Below are 20,578 nucleotides of genomic sequence, written 5' to 3' on the forward strand. Positions count from 1 at the left end.
TGCAATCGTCCTCCGCTGACCACACCAATGCTGCCTGTGTACCCATGTAACCTATTTAAAACTGCATAGAGCCTATTTTTATTTATTTTAGGCCCAGTAAGCCTGTCTGCGGTCCCTCCTTGCAATCGTCCTCCGCTGACCACACCAATGCAGCCTGTGTACCCATGTAACCTATTTTAAAGTGCATATAGCCTGTTTTTATTTATTTTAGGCCCAGTAAGCCTGTCTGCGGTCCCTCCTTGCAATCGTCCTCCGCTGACCACACCAATGCTGCCCGTGTACCCCTGGAACCTATTTAAAAGTTCATAGAGCCTATTTATATATTTTATTTAATATTAATAAAGCCATGATGGACTACACTGTACCACGCTACAAGCTAACAAGTCGACACTTCTTTTGCGAGAAAAGCCATCCCAACCCTCCACCAGCATGTAAAAGACCGCATTGTCCATGCACTCTGGCAATCTGTGAGTACAAAGGTGCACCTGACAACAGACGCATGGACCTGTAGGCATGGCCACGGAAGGTTACGTGTCCATTACGGCGCAATGGGTTAATGTGGTGGATGCATGGTCCACAGGGGACAGCCTACTAAGTCTGTCTGCAGTCCCTATTTAAAATTGTCCTCAATTCAGGTTTTCGGGCTTTTTTAAAACATAGGAAACTGCATTTGGGCTACTAGTTTGGTTGGGGCCTACTAGTGATGTCTGCCGCTCCTGGGTGTTCTCCTCCTCCTGGGTGTTCTCCTCCTCCTTGGTGTTCTCCACCAGGTTTCCTTGTCTGAGCTTCAACCTTCAGGCTCTCATTAAGTATTTTTAAATGTAACACTACAGTTGCCATACTACTTGGGTTGGGGCCTAGTAACGGTGTTCTCCTCCTCCTTGGTGTTCTCCTCCAGGTTTCCTTGTCTGAGCTTCAACCTTCAGGCTCTCATTAAGTATTTTTAAAAGTAACACTACAGTTGCCATACTACTTGGGTTGGGGCCTAGTAACGGTGTTCTCCTCCTCCTTGGTGTTCTCCTCCAGGTTTCCTTGTCTGAGCTTCAACCTTCAGGCTCTCATTAAGTATTTTTAAAAGTAACACTACAGTTGCCATACTACTTGGGTTGGAACCTAGTAACGGTGTTCTCCTCCTCCTTGGTGTTCTCCTCCTCCTTGGTGTTCTCCACCAGGTTTCCTTGTCTGAGCTTCAACCTTCAGACTCTCATTAAGTATTTTTAAATGTAACACTACAGTTGCCATACTACTTGGGTTGGGGCCTAGTAACGGTGTTCTCCTCCTCCTTGGTGTTCTCCTCCAGGTTTCCTTGTCTGAGCTTCAACCTTCAGGCTCTCATTAAGAATTTTTAAAAGTAACACTACAGTTGCCATACTACTTGGATTGGGGCCTAGTAACGGTGTTCTCCTCCTCCTTGGTGTTCTCCTCCAGGTTTCCTTGTCTGAGCTTCAACCTTCAGGCTCTCATTTAGTTTTTTTAAATGTAACACTACAGTTGCCATACTACTTGGGTTGGGGCCTAGTAATGGTGTTCGCCTCCTCCTTGGTGTTCTCCTCCAGGTTTCCTTGTCTGAGCTTCAACCTTCAGGCTCTCATTAAGTATTTTTAAATGTAACACTACAGTTGCCATACTACTTGGGTTGGGGCCTAGTAACGGTGTTCTCCTCCTCCTGGGTGTTCTCCTCCTCCTGGGTGTTCTCCTCCAGGTTTCCTTGTCTGAGCTGCAACCTTCTGGCTCTCATTAAGTATTTGTTGGTAAAAATTGGTGGTTGGGGCCTACTAACGGTGTCTGCCGCTCCCTGGTGTTGTCCTCCACTGTATAAAGCTGAGCTTCAACATTTTGGCTTTTGGCCTATAGTAGCAGATATTAAACTGCATTTGGCCTTCAACTTTAGTTGGGCCCTACTAACGGTGTGTGTCGCTCCCTGGTGTTGTCCTCCACTGTATAAAGCTGAGCTTCAACCTTCTGGCTCTCATTAAGTATTTGTTGGTAAAAATTGGTGGTTGGGGCCTACTAACGGTGTGTGCCGCTCCCTGGTGTTGTCCTCCACTGTATAAATCTGAGCTTCAACCTTTAGGCTCTCATTAAGTAGTTGTTTTTAAAAATTGGTGGTTGGTGCCTACTAACGGTGTGTGCCGCTCCATGGTGTTGTCCTCCACTGTATAAAGCTGAGCTTCAATCTTAAAGCTCTCGTTAAGTAGTTGTTTGTAAAATGTGTGGTTGGGCCCTTAAAACGGTGTCTGACGCTACTGGGTTTTCTCCTGTTTTGTTGTCCCGACCTTCAATGTTCAGGCTTTCGGCTTACATTTTAAATAATTAAACTGCAGTTGGCCTACTACTTTGGTTGGGCCTAGTAACGGTGTGTGCCGCACCTTGGTGTTGTCCTGTGTTATTTTCCTGACCTTTAATCTTCAGGCTTTCGGCCTTCATTTGTAATATTAAACTGCATAGGGCCTACTAGTGTGGTTCGGCCCTACTAATGGTGTCTGTCTGCCGCTCCTGGGTTTTCTACTCCACTGAACTAAGCAATGCCACCTGGTTAGTCCTGTTACCAATTTTGACCTGCATTTTACCCACTTTATTATTTTGCCTATATCAGTGTTTCTGCCTCATCCTGCCCATTGCCCAGCCGGTGCTAGATGAGTCTTGTGGTACTTTGACCCAGACCACTACATTCCCCTTGCACGCTACACAGCCACAATCTGACCCTGCTGAAAGTCAGGTTCCCCTTCCCGCATACTATATCACCTTACACAGGGACAAAGAGCAAGGTGCAGATGAAAGTTCAGGTTTCTTCAACAGGTAGGGGGGCATACTCGTTGGCGACGTCACCGGCACAGGGCCCCTCAGAGTATGCAAAAGTGTCGCTGCCGGTGGGAGGCGCCCCCGCCGTGCAAACACACCACCGTACTTTGAGGGGCCCTGTGCCAGTGCCAATGCGAACGAGTGGGCCTCCCCTGCTTGCTCAGGATCACAGCACTTGCAAAGTTGAAATACTTACCTCTCACTGCTCCACCGCCGTGACGTAGTCCACATTTCCTGGGCCCACTAAAACCTTGAACCAGCCCTACCCCCCACAACTTTTGCCAAATGACCCCCAATTTCCAATGCCCAACTATTATTATAAAGTTAATTAAGATTGACAAGCTTCAGAAACAAGAATGGATGTTTTTGGCATTAAAATGGGCACTGTAGGTATTTTCCTGGCCTCCACTCACTGCCGACTATGCTTCCCCATTGACTTGCATTGGGTTTCATGTTTCGGTCGATCCCCGACTTTTCGCGATAATCGGCCGACTTCACTCGACTCGACTTTGGACAAAGTCGGGTTTCGCAAAACCCGACTCGATCTTAAAAAAATGAAAGTCGCTCAACCCTACTGCTTATATTTCCTTGCAGATTTGAACCATCAAAGCATTTTTTTCAAATCTGCAGCACATGAATTATTTCAGCGTCTTTGCAGCGTTTTTTACTTATTCAAATGCATGGGGAAAGAACACATGTAAACAGTCATAAAACAGAGTTTTTTCCTACTAACATTCTCTATTTTGCTGCAGAACAAAATGCTGCAATTACTCAATGTGTGCACATACCCCTACTTGGCTTCCATTGTCTTTACAATGGCAAGCAGTGGTTATCAAATATTGGCCAATTCAGTCTGTGATATATATATGCTCATCTGCCCATTTTCATTTAAAGGGGTTGTTTGTCCTTAGGTTACAAGTCTGCAGTCACTCTAGTCTAGTCTGTGCGCTGTGAGAATTCTTCTGTGCCGATCGTGTGACCGCAAATATGTGATTTGCACACACGTGGTCACATGCTGACTAGATTGGGATTGCTCAGTTAATGCAAGTGAATTGAGCGAAACCAGACAAGTCTAGTCCGAATGTGCTTGAAGTGACTGCAGACTTGTAGCCTAAGGCTGGATATCCCCTTTAATGTACATGGGAGTCTTTACCCTCTGTAATCCCTCTTCCAGGGATCTTACTGAAAAAACTTGCATAATATGTTCTTGCTTTTGTTAATTAATAGTTGGGAGGTACAGCTATCCATCCATTGGTTGTTGCTAAAGCCAAAGAAGCTATGTCATAGTCCCTATACTTAGATTCAGTTGATTGATACCACTCGTCTCCATTTTCATAGATCTCTACCCTCTGTGCTCCCAATTAATTACTTTTTTTTAGCTGTACGACAAAAAGATTATTGGAGGCATAAAATGCCAAAAGAAAGTGTCATGGTCCAGTCCGGAGTTTACTTTCATTTTTCCTCTTTTTAGACTGGTCGTGCGGGGGTTAATCTTATTAGCCTTGTTCTTGAGCTAGCTGGGCTATTTCAGTCCCTCACAGCCTGCCTACCACGGTTAGTGATAATGTGATGAAACCTCCACCAGGGGGAGCTGGTGAGGGAAGAGAGGTTAAACATAAGCGAAGTAACACAGAGCTCAGGCACAGGTGTCACAGATAACGAGAGAAGTCATACAAGCCTAAAGTCATACACAAGAATATCAGCGTGGTACAGAAGGGGCGAGCAGAGAATAGTCGGGGAAAAGCAAGACGTCAGAACCTACTGGGATCGTGGTAACCAAATCGTGAGACGTAAGAGGAAGTCGGGACACAAGCAAAGTCAGAACCAGGAGGGTAACGTGGTATCAGAGACAGAAAACCAAAGCCGAAGTCCAGGGAACAGATCGAGTCATACACGGGTATGGGCAGACAGAGGCACAAGGATCACCAAGATCAGGATACAGGTCAGCGGCTAAAGCTGGGAAGCATGAACTATCACTAACAGTGGTAGGCTGGCTGTGAGGGACTGAAATAGCCCAGAGCTCAAGAACGAGGATGATAAGATTAACCCCCGCATGACCAGTCTACAAAGAGGAAAAATGAAAGTAAACTCCGGACTGGACCATGACAGTACCCCCTTCTCAATGGGGGGCCACCGGACCCCCAGGCTTCCCTGGATGACGAGCGTGAAAGGCCCGGACCAAGCGATCAGCATGGATCGAATGCGCCGGCCGGCACCCATGACCGGTCCTCAGGACCGTAACCTCTCCAATGGACCAAGTACTGAAGTGAACGGCGGAGCATACGAGAATCCACCACCTGTTCCACCTCGTACTCGGTCTGGCCATCTACCACAACAGGCGACGGGTGCGAAGGAGACTCACCAGAGGAGGGCACCGATGGCTTCAGAAGTGCCTTATGAAACACATTGGGGATCCGCAAAGACTGAGGCAAACGCAGACGAAAGGCCACAGGATTAATCACCTCTAAAATTTCATACGGACCAATAAACTTGGGGCCCAACTTAGCAGAGGGAATTCTCAGCCTTATATTTTTAGTGGATAACCATACCTTATCCCCCACCTGATAGAAAGTATTACAATCTTCTGAGAACAAATTAGAACAAATAATTAGATACTTGATCGCCTGAAATTGATGCCAGGGACATCTCAAGGCCAGAATCTGAACTTTTCCGGGAGTTCTCTCCAAGGTGACTGCAGGCTATGTAGCCCGTTCTTACTGTGAGTCTATGGGTCTCGGAGGGACTAAGCCTCGGTTGCAGCCTACTTCTCTAATATGCTAATCATGGGGCTGCACTAGTTTTATTCAGACTTATCGAAGTGAATTACCTTGCAGTTCCTTGGGTCATGAGGGCCACAATGTCACTCCTTTTTTGAGATCTTATTCTTCCTTGGCCACAAATGTGCTTAGGATACATCACAAAAAGTCTTGTATCAGTGTATGAATGTGCTGTTATAGCTCAAGTCCTAACAAAGGGTACTGTCTCGTTAATAGCTACATAGAAATTCCAATTAAATTGCAAAATTGCAGTAACGTCACAGCTGTATCTCACAGAACACTTAAAGGGTTACAAATAATAACCTTCTAAACAAGTTGGGTGGAATCACTAAGGAGGAGGATCGTTTCAAGATATTGTACCCATGCCCAAACAGTTACGAGCCATGCATGGGAAACTCTACTGGAGAATAGGCCTTAGAAATGATCAGTTCCTAGGAAGTATGCTTACAGTCATGGAGTCTCTCTTTTCTTTTCTGGTCAGATGTCCTCTGTCTCATGTTCTCAGACCAGGGATCTGGCTCATCTTGCGTGGGCTTAACCGAGGCTACAGCTGCCACTAACACGTACAGCAGGGCTCCCTGACTGTACATGCGGCTACAGCCACACTCTTCTCTCTTCCTGTTGACTTATTTACCCATCTTTTACCATGGAAGAACCATAGTGCTGTACTAAGTGCCAAGACACTGCCTCCGGGCAAATGTCAGGTTCCACCTACTCGCAGATGGAAGCAAAATAGCCTTGATTGCTGGCAGTGGCAACCAGTGAGTCCATATGTGTATTGGAGCACTCCAAATCACATCAGTCCACTGAACAGAAAACAAAAGGGGAGAAATGGGCAGACACAAATCAAAAACAGGGTGGTTAGAGCCTACTCTCAAAGCCGTATTTCACATAATGTTTTATCCCCCTGTTTTTCACAGATAGAAAATATACCCATTAAAGTCTATGTGCAAACAACAAAAAATGGAGACATGCCCATTCTTGACCCAATTTGAGAATCAAAATTGCCCTTTCAAGTCAATGGGTCAATGAAAAAAGCTGACTGCACATGAATGCCATCTGTTAGGCATCTTAGTACTATTATTTACTGCCTAATCAATAGGAGATGTTTGAAACCTTTTTTTTGTCTAGCATAAAAATGACCAAAAATTGGATCAAGAACACTGATGAGAAATCTGTAAATGACGCTTAAGGAGGAGTGTACTGATCGTGGTCGCAGAGGGTGCAACCGTGACTGGGCCCGTGTGGGAGGGGGGGTTTGCCAACGCCAGAGACTCTCTTCTGGATATATGTCCTTGGATGCACATTCCGCTGAGGTATATTGTGGCCCAGAAACCCACCGGCTCCCTGCAATGTAATACACATGGCCAGCAGCAGTCCTCAGCGAGCCTGTCAAGGGCAGTGCATAACAGTGATATCATGTTGGAAAAGAGTGGCAGAACTAACATTATACCAGGAAGGGGCTCCGGACAGTGGATATTATATAAGGAAGGGGCCCAGGATGGGAACATTAAACCACGAAGGGACCTATGATGGGGAACATTACACCAGAATGGGGGACATTGTTACAGAAAGGGGCCAGCATGGTGGACATTATTTCAGTAAGGGGTCCATGACAGGGGACATTATACCAGGAAGAGGCCCCAGGATGGGGTACATCATTACTGGAAGGGGCTCAGAATGGGGATATTACAACATGAAGAGACACAGGATGAGGAACTTATGCCAGGAAGAGGCCCAGGATGGTGGGACACTGTTACAGGATGGGGGCTAGGATGTGGATTATTACAGTAAGGGGCCTGGACGGGGACATTATTACTGAAATATATTAGAATCATGGTTTAGATTATACAGGATATTTTAGAGGTTGTAGTCCATAAAATAAATGTATTTTTCTTGTATGTTTGTACGGGCTCATTGCATTTGTACAGTCATCATGCTGCGTGTTCTTGCGCATAATTCAATGCAAAATACCCTGTACTATTTCCAATATATCACCTGCTCGGCTTCCAAAAACAAATTAACATTTTGAGAAGGCTTTCGCACAGTCTTTCTTACGAAGCTCTACTTGTGCGCCGCTACCGTGTCAAGGCGATATCTAACGGTATTTACAGGATCATTTCGTTTTTTTGTTATCTGCTGTCAGATTCCATTATTGGAAATGTTTTGAGGCTGAAATTGCTGTTACCTGACGACAACGTTTCCGCTGATGCAATGAATTATTTCTTTCCTTTTACCATTTATACATCAAATTGGAGAAAAAACAAATGATGTTATTTTATAAGAAATGGGATATGTCCTCCCATCCTTTTTATAATACTGTTGTTTCGGCTTTTTTTTTCTGGGAATACTAAACAAATATAATCTCAGCAAAGGCATAGTAATAATATAGTTTTGGGTGGAAACCGATATGATGGAATACATACAGCCTAAACATACTGAAATGCACAATATAAACGTACTACAACATAAATATTATTATAGTAAAAATTATATTTTTTTATTTTTTTTTTGCACATTTTATAGGTTTTTCTATGATCCTCCAATAATCCAAAATATTTATTAGCCCGTTCCCATTAATGGCAAATTAAAAACTGTTACACATTTTTGGCCTTTTGGGGAAATCTATTTAGTGGTTGTAATTCAACCCCCTACCTTAAAGGGGTTGTCCAGAACTTTAACATTGATAGACTGGGTACCATACATTTAGCCCCTAATCTAATCAATAGGTGGTGGATGTGCAGTACCCGGCCACTATTACGTTAACGGCGCTGAACTGTGCAGCTCCATAACTCAGCAGTTCCAGCCACCGCAAACACTGGGAACAGCTGATCAGTGGGGGTACTGGATGTTGCACCCACACCGACCAGACATTGATGACTTTTCCTAAATATAGGCCATCAATGGTAAAGTCCTAGACAATCCCTTTAAATCTATTAGGGTATCAGAACACTATATTTGTAGTTGTATTATAGCACTCCTGTGCCAGTGAGCTTCCAGCGCTCCTCATGCTGCACTAGGCGGGAAGGAGTTAAAAACAATTTCTCTGAATTGCTGCAACGCAAGGGATCTATGATGCTGTCAGTTCAGCTCATTAGACCCATGGTCGGCCACGGAAAACTGATTGTGTGAAATTGGCCTAAGGGAGGAAAAGACCATAATAACCATAACCTTTCTTGCACACATTCTCTGCAGATAATGGTAATTGATAAGATGGGCATTCTTACAATTTTCACGCAATAGATATTTCTGGTAGCCCTTCTTCAATAACAATAAGCAGCATTTTACCGGCCTTTTAAAAATTATTATTATTATTTATTATTATAGTGCCATCTATTCCATGGCACTTTACATGTGAAAAGGAGTATACATAATAAAAAGCAAGTACAATAATCTTAAACAATAGAAGTCGTGATTGGTACAGGAGGACAGAGGACCCTGCCCGCGTGGGCTCACAATCTACAAGGGATGGGTGAGAATACAGTAGGTGAGGGTAGAGCTGGTCGTGCAGCGGTTTGGTCGATCGGTGGTTACTGCAGGTTGTAGGCTTGTCGGAAGAGGTGGGTCTTCAGGTTCCTTTTGAAGGTTTACTCGGTAGGCGAGAGTCTGATGTGTTGGGGTAGAGATATGTTGGTTCTAGAGTAGAGGGGATGCACGGGAGAAAGCTTGTATGCGATTGTGGGAAGAGGAGATAAGAGGGGAGTAGAGAAGGAGATCTTGTGAGGATCGGGAGACTAGGTACAGATGTATGGAGGACACAGATTGTGGATGGCTTTGTATGTCATGGTTAGGGTTTTGAACTGGAGTCTCTGGGTAATAGGGAGCCAGTAAAGGGATTGACAGAGGGGAGAGGCTGGGGAATAGCGGGAGGACAGGTGGATTAGTCGGGCAGCAGAGTTTAGAATAGATTGGAGGGGTGTGAGAGTATTAGAGGGGAGGCCACAGAGCAGGAGGTTACAGTAGTCGAGGCAAGAGCTGATGAGGGCATGCACTAGAGATTTTGCAGATTCTAGGTTGAGGAATGTACGGATCTGAAAAATATTTTTGAGTTGAAGTCGGCAGGAAGTGGAAAGGGCTTGGATATGTGGTTTGAGGGAGAGATCAGATTCAAGGGTTACCCCAAGGCAACGAGCTTGTGGGACTGGGAAGAGTGAGCAGCCATTTACTTTAATGGATAGGTCTGTTGGGGGAGTCGAGTGAGATGGGGGAAAGATGATGATTTATGTTTTGTCCATGTTAAGTTTTAGAAATTAAAAGATGATTGCATCAAATCTTAGGTCAGGACCAATGGAGTTTCTGACCAGTTCACCATTGAGGTAAGTATAAGTAATCATTGAACCACCCAAAAGCCTCTGCAGAATTTAAAGAAATTGTCCACTACTTAGACAACTTCTTGTTATACCCCTCGCTTGGCACCCATAAAATAATAAAGCCTATACTCCCCTCTTTTGTTGGCGCCATTCCTGTGGTGTCAGCACTCGCTCTCCTCAGGTCTCCTGTACGGTGTTGTGACACGTGATGCTGGCACCCACTCAACGCTGGCGTCATTGTCCCCAAATCCGGACAAATCGAACATGAAGAGGCAGTCTGGGATCAGCTGCAGCTTGGACCTACTCTTCATGATCGGTTTATCCAAAGATGGGGACAGTGACGCCAGTGCTAATTGGGCACCGAGCTCATGTGTCAAAACACTCCACGAGAGCCCCAGGGAGAGCGACTGTCGACACCGCGGGAACAGTGCCGGCATGGGAGGTGAGAGAAGGCTGTATTATTTTATTGGTGTCAAACATTTTGATCAAGAAGGGGTTGTTCTAGTAGTGGACAACCTCTATAATGACTCTACTGGGTACAATGTGGACTCCCATGCACTAGTATTTGTACGCATTCAAATTAATTGTGTGCCTTGTTACACTTCACTCATATGAACTCCCAACAATTCGGAACAAACATACTGTAACAACACTGTTCTCAAAGCTTTCAGACTACCGTGGAAAATAACACCCCATGGAGCAGGCGTATTTCTCAGAGGGTTCTCTGACTTGTTCTCAGTTACACATATGCTGCTCTGTTTTATTTCTGTAAGCGTAGGGCAGGAAAGGATAAGCATTATATACCAGCTTGGCATGATTGGGCACAGCATATGCGGTGAGCCATGGGGAAGGCTCTGGATACATTCTAGTTCTATCATAACATTATGAGTGGTCGGCTTTGCAACATATAATAAAATATCACTGAAAGGAAAAAAGAACTTATAAATATTGCATCTGGTGAAATAAAGTCTCTGCTATGTGGTTACATTGCATATAATCCTGGGAACACTAAGGACTCATGCAAACGACCGTATTTTCAGTCCGAGTGCTATCCGACTCAGCATGGGATCACACCCAGACTAATGTTATCCTGTGAAGCCATGCACATGTCCAAAACAATCGCTGCATGCCCAAGTTTGATCCAATATTCGGATAGCACTCAGCCTTGCAAGTGAATGAGTTTGCAGAAAACATCGGACTGAACTCGGATGACACCGAGTTCCATGGACTGTCAGAATGGAAAAGATGGAAAAAATGTTGTCTTTATTTTCTTCTCATTCAAGAGAATTGGATCACACTCTGATCAGAGTTTGATCAGAGTGTGATTTGCATAATTTAACTGATTCTTTCGGATCAGAGAATACTCTCTCGTGAGACACTAGCCTAAAAGGAACCTATCACCTTGAGAAAATCTATTTAGAAGGTTAGTCTGCAGGTGAATAGCATTTAAAGTGGTTGTTCAGAACTGTTTTTTTTTTCCTATAGCTAACTACCTACCATTTCTGCCATGTCGATCTCTCCTGGCTCAGTGAGATGACCGCTCCTGCCGGCGATTCTTCTGCTTCCTGTAACAACACGTCAACAGAGCAGTTCTTTCTCTTCCACTCTGCTCGGTTGATGGGGCGACGAGGTCAACGTCATGTCAATTGACAGCAGGCTCCCTGCAGATTAACCCCTTAGTATACCTATAGGTAAATAGCATTTCTTAAGGTGACAGGTTCACCTTAAAATGGTTACTGAAGTTATTACAACAAACTTTTTATATCCAAAGTACAAGGGAATATAAGGCATTCTGTAATATATCTTATCAGATACAAAGCACTTCTTCCCCATCCAACCTACCACTTAAACTCATTATTCACTCGGAAATACAGCTACCAAACTGGGAGACCAAATTCCAATTGCACTTTGAAGTCCATGGAGAGAAAAAGAGTGTGTAGGAGAGAGAAAAAGAGTGAGAGAGAAATGCAAAAAGACACAAGTGATGCTCTTAGTTCTAGTAAACGCTTTATCTCACTTCAGTGCTGGATTCACAGCTGCACTGCTCAGTAATGTTGTATGATGATGTCTTCTATTCTGCTGCTACTTATCACCACATGCTACTAAGAGACACGAGAACATGAATCCCTTATGACTGTGTGTAGTGTATGGAAGACATTAGGGCAGCTCTTCTCAACCCACTAGCTCAGAGACAACTGAAAACTAGAGATAGACTCTGCAGAGAGGAGAGGAAAACCTGGTGTTAAAAATGCAGTATACAAGTAATATGTGTAATATCCCAAATTATGGTGTTCCTCAAGTACATACACATATAAGATTTTTCGTTAAAAGGAACCAATATCTTTATGAGCAAGGACCAGTTTTCGGTGTGGCAAAGTGGGTAAATGCACAGAACTTCCCATGTTTAGATTTTTTCCTAAAACACTGCAACATTTGTAGTATGCAACTGCCTCTTTGAAAATTACAATATATTTATAGGTGTGACATGAATTTAACAGCATGCAAGAAATTAGGCATTACAATTCCATAATGTATTATTTATTTTATAAAGAACAGCAAATAAACCCCTTAAACCTTCAATTAAATAGTTAACGGATGCTCTGAGCTCCCTACTGTGTCTACGTTGCCCTTCTCTATCTCCGAAAATCGCTCTTGGGACATTTCCACTGCTGATTTCAGTGAATTGGCCATGCAGCTGCCAGCAAGTAATATGTAAGAGGATTTAAAGAAATTGCCGTAATGTCATCTCAGCCAACAGACAGAGCAGCAAGCGCTGCTAATTGTAGATTGTGGGGGTTGGAAGGTTCTGCTTAGTAATCATACATGGTGTTAGTCATCGGGCTTGTGACTTGTGATGTATGAATCATCTCCCGTAAATGTAAATTATTCTCAACTCTCAAACTTTTACTTTTTTTATAATAAGAACTACTACTAATGCATTTACAGTACGTGCTACATAATTACACATTGTCATCATGCGGTGATGAGGATAATAAGAGGCTTCTATGTGATTCCTGTACTGTTTGGATTAATGCCACCACGTACTCTCTGGTAAAATATAGTCACTGAAATATAAAATCGTGATCACAAAAAAAATTTAAGTCCTCTTTTAAAGGGAAACTGACAGCTGATACATGCTGCCCCATCCATGGCCAGCATGAATCAGACACTGGCTGTATGATTTAATTCACATATGTTTGACTCTGAAACACAGCGACTTTTCAGAAAAAACACAGTTTAATAGCCACCATGAACCGAGCCGTGCTCGAGACTAGTAGGACAGGCGGTGTTATGATCTGGTGGCCTAAGAGCAGCATGAGACGTACTCTGGAGAAGGTGGTACCTGTACTGACCGCAGACCCTGAACTTAACACAACAGCTAGAAGTAGCCGTGGGATGTACCTGACACTCCCTAGACACCTCGACACAGCCGGAGGAATCAAGGCCACAACTTAGCTTTGTTGAAATGAACTGCAAAGCAGAGGAGACCAGGCAGGCATGTGAATCCTCCAGGAACAATGGACAACTGGCACTGACTAAAGGGTGAAGCAAAATTAAATAGCCCAGTCAAAATTACCAGAAGTGAACACACCTGATAACTGCTGTGATTCAGAGACAGCAGCGCTACCACTTACAACCACCGGAGGGAACCCAAGAGCAGAATTCACAACAGTACCCCCCCCTTGAGGAGTGGTCACCGAACCCTCACCAGAGCCCCCAGGCCGATCCGGACGAGCCAAATGAAAGGCACAAACCAAATCATCAGCATGAACATCGGAGGCAACAACCCAAGAATTATCCTCCTGGCCATAACCCTTCCATTTGACAAGATACTGAAGCTTCCGCCTCGAAAAACGAGAATCCAAAATCTTCTCAACCACGTACTCCAACTCCCCATCAATCAACACCGGGGCAGGAGGATCAACAGAGGGAACAACGGGCACCACATATTTCCGCAACAAAGATCTATGAAAAACATTATGAATGGAAAAAGAGGCTGGAAGGGCCAAACGAAAAGACACTGGATTGATAATCTCAGAAATCCTATAAGGGCCAATAAACCGAGGCTTAAACTTAGGGGAGGAAACCTTCATAGGGACATGACGGGAAGACAACCAGACCAAATCCCCAACCCGAAGCCGGGAACCAACACACCGACGACGGTTAGCAAAACGTTGAGCCCCCTCCTGAGACAACACCAAATTGTCAACAACATGAGCCCAAATTTGCTGCAACCTGTCAACCATAGAGTCCACCCCAGGACAATCAGAAGGCTCAACCTGCCCTGAAGAAAAACGAGGATGAAAACCAGAGTTACAAAAGAAGGGTGAAACCAATGTAGCAGAACTAGCCTGATTATTAAGGGCAAACTCGGCCAATGGCAAGAAAGCCACCCAATCATCCTGATCAGCAGACACAAAGCATCTCAAATAGGTCTCTAAAGTCTGATTAGTTCGCTCGGTTTGGCCATTTGTCTGAGGATGAAATGCGGAAGAAAAGACAAATCAATGCCCAGCTTAGTACAAAACGCACGCCAAAACCTAGAGACAAACTGGGAACCTCTGTCGGACACAATATTCTCCGGAATACCATGTAACCGAACCACATGCTGAAAAAACAAAGGAACCAAATCAGAAGAGGAAGGCAACTTAGGCAAAGGCACCAAATGAACCATCTTAGAAAACCGGTCACAAACCACCCAGATAACTGACATCCTCTGGGAAACCGGAAGATCCTAAATAAAATCCATAGAAATATGCGTCCAAGGCCTCTCAGGGACCGGCAAAGGCAAAAGCAACCCACTAGCGCGGGAACAGCAAGGCTTGGCCCGTGCACAAGTCCCACAGGACTGCACAAAAGAACGCACATCCCGTGACAAAGAAGGCCACCAAAAGGACCTACCAACCAAATCACTGGTACCAAAAATCCCAGGATGACCAGCTAACACAGAACAATGAACCTTCGGAATCACTTTACTAGTCCATCTGTCGGGAACAAACAATTTCCCCACTAAACAGCGGTCAGGTTTATCAGCCTGAAATTCCTGAAGAACCCGTCGTAAATCAGGGGAGATGGCAGAAAGAATCACCCCTTCCTTCAGAATACAGACCGGCCCAAGGACCCCAGGAGAATCCGGCCAAAAGCTCCTAGAGAGGGCATCAGCCTTAACATTCTTAGAACCTGGAAGATATGAGACCACAAAATCAAAATGGGAGAAAAACAGGGACCATCGGGCCTGTCTAGGATTCAGCCGTTTGGCAGACTCGAGATAAATCAGATTCTTATGATCGGTCAAGACCACAATACGGTGCTTGGCCCCCTCAAGCCAATGTCGCCACTCCTCAAATGCCCACTTCATAGCCAATAACTCACGATTGCCGACATCATAATTGCGTACCGCAGGTGAAAACTTTCGAGAAAAGAAGGCACACGGTTTCATCAAGGAACCATCACAATTGCTCTGAGACAAAACGGCCCCTGCCCCAATCTCAGAAGCGTCAACCTCAACCTGAAAAGGAAGAGAAACATCCGGCGGACGCAACACAGGGGCAGACGTAAATCGGCGTTTACGCTCGTGAAAGGCAGAAACAGCCGCAGAGGACCAATTCGTCACATCAGCGCCTTTCTTCGTCAAATCGGTCAGGGGTTTAACCACACTGGAGAAGTTGGCAATAAAGCGGCGATAAAAATTAGCAAAGCCCAAAAATTTCTGAAGGCTCTTCACGGATGTGGGCTGGATCCAATCATGAATGGCCTGAACCTTAACCGGATCCATTTCTATAGATGAGGGAGAAAAAATGAAGCCCAAAAAAGAAATCTTCTGTACTCCAAAATAGCACTTAGACCCCTTCACAAACAAGGCATTATCACGAAGGATCTGAAATACCATCCTGACTTGTTTCACATGAGACTCCCAATCATCTGAAAAAATCTAAATATCATCCAGATATACAATCATGAATTTATCAAGATAATTCCGAAATATATCATGCATGAAGGACTGAAACACAGATGGAGCATTAGAGAGTCCGAATGGCATCACAAGGTATTCAAAATGGCCTTCGGGCGTATTAAACGCAGTTTTCCATTCGTCACCCTGCTTAATACGAACAAGATTATATGCCCCTCGAAGGTCAATCTTAGTAAACCAACTAGCCCCCTTAATCCTAGCAAACAGATCAGAAAGCAAAGGCAAAGGGAATTGGAATTTGACCGTGATCTTATTCAAGAGGCGATAATCAATACAGGGTCTCAAGGAGCCACCTTTTTGGCAACAAAAAAAAAACCTGCTCCCAATGGTGAAGAAGATGGCCGAATATGCCCCTTCTCCAAGGACTCCTTAACATAGCTCCGCATGGCGGTATGTTCTGGCACAGACAGGTTGAAAAGTCGGCCCTTAGGGAACTTACAGCCTGGAATCAAGTCAATAGCACAATCACAGTCCCTATGCGGTGGAAGGGAACTGGACTTGGGCTCATTGAACACATCCTGGAAATCTGACAAAAACTCAGGAATTTCAGAAGAGGGGGAGGAGGCAATTGACATCAGAGGAACGTCACCATGAACCCCCTGACAACCCCAACTAGTCACAGACATAGATTTCCAATCTAATACTGGATTATGCACCTGTAACCATGGGAAAACCAGCACAATAGCATCATGCAAATTATGCAACACCAGAAAACGACAATCTTCCTGATGGGCTGGCGCCATGCACATGGTCAACTGTGTCCAAAACTGAGGTTTATTTTTAGCCAACGGTGTAGCATCAATGCCCCTTAAAGGAATAGGACTCTGCAAAGGCTGCAAGGGGAAACCACAACGTCTGGCAAATTCTAAGTCCATTAAGTTTAGAGCGGCGCCTGAATCCACAAATCCCATGACAGAAAATGACGATAATGAGCAGATCAGGGTCACAGATAACAGAAATTTAGGTTGTACAGTACTGATAGTAACAGAACTAGCGATTCTCTTGGTACGCTTAGGGCAATCAGAAATAACATGAGCAGAATCGCCGCAGTAAAAACACAACCTATTCTGACGTCTGAATCCTTGTCGTTCAGCTCTAGACACAATCCTATCACATTGCATAGGCTCAGGACTCCGCTCGGAAGACAAAGCCATAGTGTGCACAACTCTGCGCTCGCGCAAGCGCCGATCAATCTGAATGGCCAGAGACATAGAATCACTCAGACCAGCAGGTGTGGGGAACCCCACCATAACATCTTTAACGGATTCAGAAAGACCCTTTCTGAAGATTGCCGCTAAAGCATACTCGTTCCATTTAGTTAGTACAGACCATTTTCTAAATTTCTGGCAATATGATTCTGCCGCTTCTTGACCCTGAGACAGGGCCAACAAGGTCTTCTCAGCATGATCCACTGAATTAGGTTCGTCATACAATAACCCAAGTGCCTGAAAAAAGGTGTCTACATTAAACAATGCCGGATTCCCAGGTTCCAGGGCAAATGCCCAATCCTGGGGGTCACCACGCAGCAGAGATATAACAATTTTAACCTGCTGGATGGGATCACCAGAGGAACGGGGTTTCAGAGCAAAAAACAGTTTACAGTTATTTTTAAAGGTCAGAAATTTGGACCTATCCCCAAAAAACAAATCAGGAGTTGGAATTCTAGGCTCTAAAACCAGAGTCTGAATGATATAATCGGAAATATCCTGTACTCTAGCAGCAAGTTGATCCACACGAGAAGCCAATCCCTGAACATCCATATCAGCGCTGAACTCCTGAGCCACCCAGAGGTAAAGAGGAAAGAAAAAAAAAAAACACAACAGACTTCAGAAAAAAAAATGGCTCAGCACTTTCCTCCCCTTCCTCTGAGATGCGGTTAACTCATTGTTGGCCAGTTGTACTGTTATGATCTGGTGGCCTAAGAGCAGCATGAGACGTACTCTGGAGAAGGTGGTACCTGTACTGACCGCAGACCCTGAACTTAACACAACAGCTAGAAGTAGCCATGGGATGTACCTGACACTCCCTAGACACCTCGACACAGCCGGAGGAATCAAGGCCAGAACTTAGCTTTGTTGAAATGAACTGCAAAGCAGAAGAGACCAGGCAGGCATGTGAATCCTCCAGGAACAATGGACAACTGGCACTGACTAAAGGGTGAAGCAAGATTAAATAGCCCAGTCAAAATTACCAGAAGTGAACACACCTGATAACTGCTGTGATTCAGAGACAGCAGCGCTACCACTTACAACCACCGGAGGGAACCCAAGAGCAGAATTCACAACAAGGTGGGTCCCCAGTGACTTTGTAAAGTGCCCGAGCGGGGTAGTCGTGGATGAGCTAATGCCTCTGCATGCTCTGGCACCCTACAGGAAAATCGTGTCCTAGTCCCAGTGTGTTGCTTCATGCAGCATGCATCACACTTACTTCTGGACCATAGGTGTCCACATGCTCCAGGTTTCCATCTTCCAGAAATGCAGCACACAATCCAGGGGACACCGAATTCTTTAGAACAGTCGAACATTTAGTGAGCAGTTTACAGTCATGGTAGTAAAGCATGTGGGATAGGGCACAACAGGCTATAGTCTTTCCCTCAGGTACTGGTCATAACTTCAGCCCCAACATTCGGTCTGTGTAGAACATCCCTTTTCTTACTGACTCCACTGACACAGGGAATTCTTCTCCACCGAAGACGGTCCACCTGGATTCCATTACAGTCCCACAGGCTTGACGTGCCCAAAGACTCTGACATTCGTCTTGAAGTTCCAGGACCGGAAGACAGGTCAGCGCGGAATGGTTATATGGCAATCCACTGCCCCAAGTAATAGGCTCATGTTGTCCCTAGCAGCCCACTGCACTGGACCACGGTTATCACTTCACCACACTTCCGCAAAGAAAACTCAACTTCCTGCATCTAGTCTCTTGTTTGATCCTAGTCATTTCTCCACCTCCCTTGCTGGCTAGGTGTTAATCCAAGGTAGCACGATTGGAGAAGACACCGTGACTAAGGGTACCGTCACACAGTGCCATTTTCATCGCTACGACGGCACGATTCGTGACGTTCTAGCGATATCGTTACGATATCGTAGTGTCTGACACGCTACTGCGATCCGGAACCCCGCTGAGAATCGTACGTCGTAGCAGATCGTTTGAAACTTTCTTTCGTCGTCTAGTGTCCCGCTGTGGCGGCATGATTGCATCATGTGACACAGGTTGTATACGATGTGCGCACAGTAACCAACGGCTTCTACATCGCAAATACGTCATGAAATTATTGCTCCAGCGCCGTGTATTGCAACGTGTGACCGCAGTCTACGACGCTGGAGCGATAATCATACGACGCTGCAACGTCACGAATCGTGCCGTCGTAGCGATGAAAATGGCACTGTGTGACGGTACCCTAAGCCACATAGGAGACTATTTGGACAGGCGGGTCTCAGGCAGCTTTTCTCAGCTCACTCCCTTGGAGCAATAGGACTTTCTGCCAAACTAGTCTCCCATGAGGTTAGGTCCCCAGCGGCTTTTAGGCCACATTCACCTGTTCAGTATTTGGTCAGTACTTTTCATCAGTATTTGTAAGCCAAAACCAGGAGTGGGTGAAAAATGCAGAAAGGGTTCATGTATTTCTATTATACTTTTCCTCTGATTGTTCCACTCCTGGTTCTGGCTCCCAAATACTGATGTAAAATACTGACCAAATACTGAATGTGTGAACGTGGTGTTAAAGTGTGATACATGTATCTTGTGGATCGGTCAGCATGTGGAGCGCCCCCAGACGCAGGGCCGCGGGGTACTCGGTACCGGGCCTCTCTGTCTCAGTCCTGGGGTTGTCACGGTGGCTAGACCCAGTCCGTGACCCTGCTAAGGGGCGTCCAATTAAAGGTGGTGGTGGTTTGGTGCGTGGTGCAAGGCGCAGTAAATAACGAGGACACAGGGTTGCAGTCTCTTTACCTCTTTACTGAAGGCTTCGGGATCCACAATCCAGAGTACTGCTAACAGGGCTGGCTGAGACCGGCTGGTCCGAAGGCACATCCAGAGTTCCCTTTGCAGGTGGAAATCAGTGCCTACCTTCTAGCGCCTGTGTGTTGTAGTCCTTCCCTGCTGAGCACCACGGGATAGTCCTCACAACTGTTGTGTCTGTATCTGATGTTCTTTCTCTGATGTTCTTTCTCACAACTATTCTGATGTTCTTCTCCGTCCCCCAGATGATATGGCTAGGATGCACCCGTATGACGGGAAGGCCTGGAGTTCTTCCGGGACCCTAGGGTCGCCCCTCTCCCACAACTGCCCCCTATGTCTGCTTAGGTGATTTAGGTGAGACAGCCAACCTATAATCAACTGTCCTGCCGCTGTTTGAAGTAATGCTTGGAGTCAATACTTACTCAGCGTTCCGGCCACCGGCTACGCGCCTCAGTAGGATGTTGCCGATCTCGGAGCACGACTCCTACTGGCTTTATCTCCTTTTTGCTGTGATCTCGTTTCTCACTTCTCCACAATATATCTCACTTCGTATCCTTTCTTAAGATGTCGCCGCATTCAAGTGCAGGCGCGGCTCCGTAACGATCTGTCCTGTTCGCTAGGTCACTGCCAAGGTCCCACCCCTGACAGAGACCCCCCTGAACCCTTTTCTCCCCCTGGTGGCTGGAGTGTGAAATGTAGTGTGTGACTGTGATACCTGGTCAGGTGAACTCCTTTTGTGCAATCAGATGTAATATCAC

General features: G+C 45.4%; 1 protein-coding gene across 1 annotated transcript in view; it reads left to right on the forward strand.

Annotated features, from left to right (window-relative positions):
• Positions 1–20,578, forward strand: part of MYO3A (myosin IIIA) — a 165,779-nt gene that overhangs the window by 126,415 nt on the left and 18,786 nt on the right. The window lies entirely within an intron of this gene.

This window comes from Ranitomeya variabilis, chromosome 6 (assembly GCF_051348905.1).
Source record: "Ranitomeya variabilis isolate aRanVar5 chromosome 6, aRanVar5.hap1, whole genome shotgun sequence".
NCBI classification, from domain to species: Eukaryota; Metazoa; Chordata; class Amphibia; order Anura; family Dendrobatidae; genus Ranitomeya; species Ranitomeya variabilis.